Below are 6553 nucleotides of genomic sequence, written 5' to 3' on the forward strand. Positions count from 1 at the left end.
CAAGGGACAGCAGGCAGGAGCAGCGGAAATGACGTTTGTGCTAGGCACAAAGTATTCGCTATTATTCGCTTACCAAATATTCGCAATAAAAAATCGCATTAGTAAGAAAAAAATCGCATTAAACATTTGCATACCCCGAACGGAACTGTAATCGCGAATACTGCGATATTTGAAGGGCAGCCGTGGGCCACAACATGTTGTACGGAGGGCCGCAAACGGCCTGCTGGCCGCGAGTTGGAGACCCCTGCGTTAGGCAGTGCTCAGAGATCATATGGGATTTTGGGAATCAAACCTGGGTCAGCTGTGGCAAGGCAAGTGCCTTACTCACTGTGCTATTGCTCTGGTCCTCTCATTTGCAGTAGTATGCAAGTCTTTCTTTATGCTTGTATACTGCTACATCAATCTTTCCACTATTGCATAAAGTTCCTTCCACCATTGTCCCATGGTTCTTTCCCACTCTCCCTTAGCTTCCTTAGTTCTCAGTTCTATTAATCATGTTTCAGAGCTAGTTTCCACTGGAATTTTCTATAGCAATATGCTCCTTTCTGAACCCATTCTTCTTTTCATCTATGAAAGACAGTTTTTCTCAAAGCAAATCTCTTCATTTCCTCTGCTCATTTTCTTGTTTCACCATTCATTCATTCATTCATTCATTCATTCATGCATGCATGCATAATGCTTATTGATTAGCCACAGGTGCCTAATGCTACACAGGATTGGGCATCAGGAAGAAATAGTAGGTTATGCCTGTATTTCCACTTTTCTTCAGAACTTTCCTCAGTCACTTTATCTAGTAATGAATGTCCCATTTTTTTCTGGTTCATATTATCTCAGCCTATCAAAATGCCTACATCTTTTCATCTTCTTCCCCTGTTTTATTACCTCCATTTTCATCTTCTGAACCATGTTCTAGAGAATTGCCTATGATTTTAGTCACCTCTTCTTTTCTGTCTATTTATTATTAATACCTTGGTCTCTCTCTAGTCATCAACCTTCTTTCACTCCCCTATCAGTCTTTGCACATCTCAACCTCACTGAAGACTGTTGGCATGACTGTACCATTTTCTGAAAACGGTCCTTGCTCTTGTGGATTTATACTCTAAATCTCCGAGCTTGTCTGAAAGCATTTCTCTGACTACTTGAGAGTTGTTCACTCAGGAGCCACAGAGATAGCACAGTGGTAGGGCATTTGCCTTGTATGCAGCCAACCCGGAAAGGACTTGGTTTGTTTTCCAGCATACAATATGGTTCCCAGCTTGCCAGGGGAGATTTCTGAGTGCAGAACCAGGAGTAACTCCTGAGCACTGCTGGGTGTGGCCCAAAAACCAATCAATCAATCAATCAAGTTAAAAAAAAGATTGTTCTCTCTGCCTAGCACTTCTAGAAGGTGGCTTATGTGCAAGTGGCCTGGAGTGGTAGGATGGTATTCCTCTTGCCTTGTCCTTGGTAGACCTTTACTATGAGGCAGCTGTTTGTCCTGAGACTTTGAGACCAGAGATCCAAATAGTGGTGTTGTGTTTTTTGGGTTAAATACGGCCAATTTTAACTGCCAGCTAGATTAGAATATTGTAATTATTTTCTTTTTTATTAATATCTTTATTTAAACACCTTGATTACAAATATGATTGTTGTTGGGTTTCAGTCATGTAAAGAACACCTCCCCTTCACCGGTGCAACTTTCCCACCACCAATGTCCCAAATCTTCTTTCTCCCCACCCAACTCCATCTGTACTTTAGACAGGCTTTCCACTTCCCTCATTCATTCACATTGTTATGATAGTTCTCAGTGTAGTTATTTCTCTAATTGCACTCACCACTCTTTGTGGTGAGCTGAACCTTCCATCCCTCTTCTCTTTGTCTCTGAGAATTATTGCAAAAATGTATTTTATTTTTCTTAAAACCCATAATTGAGAGAGACTATTCTGCATCTATCTCTCTCTCCCTCTGATGTATTTCACTCAGCATAATGGATTCCATGTACATCTATGTATAGGAAAATTTCATGATTTAATTTATCCTGATGGCTGCATAATATTCCATTGTGTATATGTACCACACAGTTTTTTTTTAGCCATTCATCTGTTGAAGGACATCTTGGTTGTTTTCAGAGTCTGGCTATTGTAAATAGCCATGTGAGGAAGGGATTTTTGTATTGCTTATTTGTATTTCTAGGGTATATCCTTAGGAGTAGTATAGCTGGATCATATGGGAGCTCAATTTTCAGCTTTTGGAGGAATCTCCATATTGCTTTCCATAAAGATTGAACTAGATGGCATTCCCACCAGCAGTAAATAAGAGTTCCTTTCTCTCCACATCCCCGCCAGCACTGCTTATTGCCATTCTTTGTGATGTGTGTTAATCTCTGTGGTGTGAGATGGTACCTCATAGTTGTTTTGATTTGCATTTCCATGATGATTAGTGATATGGAGTATTTTTTCATGTGCCATTTGGCATTTGTATTTCTTCTTTATCAAAATGTCTGTTCATTTCTTCTCCCCATTTTTTGATGGGATTAGATGTTTTTTTCTTGTAAAGTTCTGTCAGTGCCTTGCATATTTTGGCTGTTAGTCCCTTATTTAATGTGTATTGAGTGAATAGTTTCTCCCATTCAGTGGTTGGTTCTTGTATCCTGAGCACTATTTCCAGATGGCAATATATTAAGCCGAGAAGCTTCTGCACCTCAAAGGAAATAGTGTAATTATTTTTTCAACAGTAGACATTCTACCTGAAATGTAGAGTGGAGTTGGAATCTGGGTGTGAAATAATTCACTTCTCCCAGTTCTATGGGTGTGGGAGAAGCCCAGTTCTTGTTTGTTTAAGGTTTAATATATTTGTCAAAATTTGAGAATGCCTCATCTTGTAAGACTGTCAGATCAGAAAGTAGAGGATCAAAGTAAAGGGATTGAGGTTGTGGTGTGGAAAAAGTGTACAGTGCGCAGAGTGCTTGTTTTGCATGTATTTGGCCCTGGAGTGATCACTAACTGCAGAGCCAGGTGTGGCTCAAAAAACAAAAAAAGAAAGGTTCATGTTGGGAAAATATTAATCATATGTGAAAATTTGAGGTGGTCTACAGGGGTGCATGAGTGAAGGAGCATCACATAAGAGGGAAGAAAGTGGTGACTATTTGCTTGGAAAATGAGAGATATGGTTGTCCAGGTAATCAAATTTGGAAAGAAACTGACTCAAATGTTAAATAAAATTTGAAAATTTTATGTTGTTGATTTGGAGTAATTCACCTAAGTTCCCTGCAAATCTTGCCCTGGCATTCAGAGTTATTAATCCAGATCTTTGCAGTTAGATTTCTATCTCAGTTCATGGAACAGAATGAAGACTTCTGTTCTACTTATCATTTATTATCAATTATTGCCTTGTTAGTTTTTCTAACCAGATTTGATGGCTTTGGAAGGCAATGTCTTTCTTAAGCATATTGTTGGCAGAGAATGGTTACCATGGCTCTTGAAGGAGGATGAAGCAAATCAGGGATACTGGTCTGAATTCTGAGGTTGGTCTTTTCTCTCATGACTGGAAGGCAAAATGCATGATTTAGTGGTGACTGTTTCAGTGTTTTCAGTTTGGAAAGCTATTTATTTATGTCCTCGACGATCCACAAAGAGAAATGTGGCAGATGTCAAAACCTGTGCTAAGCTTTTGCTCATTTTATGTAGGCTGTGTGTGTAAGTTTTAGGGGAGTGAGAAAACGACGCTTGTTGGAGAAGACTGGTTATCAGTTATGCCACCCAAGCTCATTCAAAGCTGAACTGAACTCTATGTGCATGATTAATGGTTTGTGTTGGGAAATCTGTGCTATGTAACCTGCTCAGTCTGCAACAAAGTCAAATCTACATTAAATCATCAGAGAGACATTCTGACATGCAGACACAGTAGGCTTTTCACATTGTAATGTGATTCTCAGAGAACGGAGCAAGGTAATTTTATGTAGTGTACTATTCCTTATTATGCTTCTGCTTTTATTTATTTTAGTAACCATTTGTTTATTAAAAATGTTGAAAAGACATTTCTTTGAGTTTTTCCAGTTCATTGGAATTAACAGCAGCACAGGCATTGGGAATTCTGCGAACAGTAGAGGAACCCAAATCTATTTGGGGAAAAGGGCAATTGTTTTTTTGGGGGGAGGGGGCACACCTGGTGGTGCTCAGGGGTGACTCCTGGCTGTCTGCTCAGAAATAGCTCCTGGCAGGCAGGGGGACCATATGGGACACCGGGATTTGAACCAACCACCTTTGGTCCTGGATCGGCTGCTTGCAAGGCAAACGCTGCTGTGCTATCTCTCCGGGCCCATGGGGCAATTCTTTTAAAGGGGTTTATTTTTATTGTATAGATGGATTTTTTGGGAGGTCTTGGGCCACACTCAGTGACACTCAGGGGTTACTCCTGGTTATGCGCTCAAAAATCACTCCTGGCTTCGGAGACTATATGGGATGCTGGGAAACGAACCCAGCTGTCTTGGGTCAGCTTCGTGCAAGGCAAACACCCTACTGCTGTGCTATTGCTCTGGTCCCTAGATGGATGTTTAACAGACTATTAGACACAGGTATACAATCTAACCATAGCATTAACCATATCAAGTCCCATATTCTGGGCTTGTCAGTCCTGCCTTTTATCAAGAGTGACAGCATAGTAGGCTTTTTTCTTCTCCTGTCAAACCACTCTACTTCCAGGGTGGATAAAGGGAATTTATGTTCTGGTGACATTCCTTATTGCTTCAACTTTGTCCTCAATTTTTTTCAATTTTTTTATTTTTATTTTTGGGCCATTCCCAGCGACACTCAAAGGTTACTTCTGGCTATGCACTGAGAAATCATTCATGGCTCAGGGAACTATATGGAACACTGAGGATAGAACCCAGGTACGTCCTGGGCAGCTGTGTGCAAGGCAAAACGCCCTATCCCTGTGCTATTGCTCCGACCCCATCCAAATTTATTTATTTTTATAAGCAGTCAGTTTGAATCCTTACTCTTGGCCTTGTATTTGAGAGAACAGAAACATAGTTGCTAGGAGTAGGGACACCAATGGGAGCCTCTGAAGAATTTACAATGCAGATAGATGGAGCAGAAATTCTAGCATTTTATGGAACACTTAGTGCTACCCTCAGCCCCCAATGTCTTTCTTTATGTGATGATACTATGAGAAGGGCTAAGGGCTCAAGCCATGGAACTAAAGTACCAAAGAAAAAAAAGAGGGGAGATCAATGATTATGTGATATTTTTGTGGGTGTGTAATATGGTAACATATGCTTTGAAAAGTTGTGAGAAATTGTATCCCCTACAGCATATACAGTACTGTAAATCTATGCTAACACAATAAAAATTTAAATATCAAGTTAATTAAAAGAAAGCCAAAAGTTATTTTGGGCAAGAAATATTGGTAGGTTAAATTTTAGTTTTTACTTGAAATTGACACTGAATTGAAATAAATTTTTTTGAGCTATGAAGCATTACTTTTACTAGCTTTCTTGCCCACATTTACACCCTCATTTTTTTTTTTTTTTTTTTTTGCTATTTGTTTAATTTCAGGGCCGACTGGTCACCGGAAATGTTATTTTTACTAAAGCAAGTAGTTTCAAACTTACAACTTTTAATGATTATCAAATTCTTTCATTCAAAAAAATCTCTCTAGGATCTGACAATAAATCAGAAGAAGGCAGCTTAGAAAAGCTGACATTTACCAAGGCATGACTGTGGGAGAGAGGCTATCTTCTGTCACCTTCTGTCATTTGGTGGAGGAGTTGACACAGATAAGCAAATGCTTCTTCACTTGGTATTTTAAACCTTCAGATTCCTCTTTTTTTATGACAGTAGTACATTTTCAGTTCTGGCTACAGTCCTTGTAAAAGCTTGAGCTCACTTTTTTTTTCTTATGAGAATCAAATGATTTTCTTAAAGCTAATAATGTAGATTTTTTTTCCCTCAGGAATTTCATCTTGTCCAGTGATCCCCACAGAATGTATAATAGAGGGAGACAGCTTTGCATCTAGAGTAGTTCTCAGAGAGAAAGGTTCCAGATAAATATGGAATGCCAAGTTAAATATGATGTTGACCTTGGAGAAGCACAGTCAGGGGTACACCAAATGGAAAAGGTAAGAGGAGGATTGTGACAATCATCAACTACATTTTTGCAAGGTCTGAGAATAGCTCAACCCCCATATTAATGCTGTCTAGTGTTCAAATTCAGCCAGTAAAGAATCTACTTGGAATAATTACTTACACATATTTTTTACTTTTTATTATTTGTATTTTTAAATTTATTCTTTATTGTGGGCTGGAATGATAGCACAGTGGGTAGGGCATTTAACTTGCATGTGGCTGACTCAGGTTCGATCCCCAGCATCCTTTATGGTTCCCGAACCTACCAGGAGTAATATTTGAATACAGAGCCAGAAGTCACACCTGAGCACCACTGGGTGTGGCCCAAACCAAAAATCTTTATTGGGGTGCTGTGATTTACAATACTGTTGATAATGACTTTATTCACACATCATTCCAACACCACATCCACCACCAGCATTTCCATTTCCTTTTACTGATCTCCCAAA

This window comes from Suncus etruscus, chromosome 12, assembly GCF_024139225.1.
Source record: "Suncus etruscus isolate mSunEtr1 chromosome 12, mSunEtr1.pri.cur, whole genome shotgun sequence".
NCBI lineage: Eukaryota > Metazoa > Chordata > Mammalia > Eulipotyphla > Soricidae > Suncus > Suncus etruscus.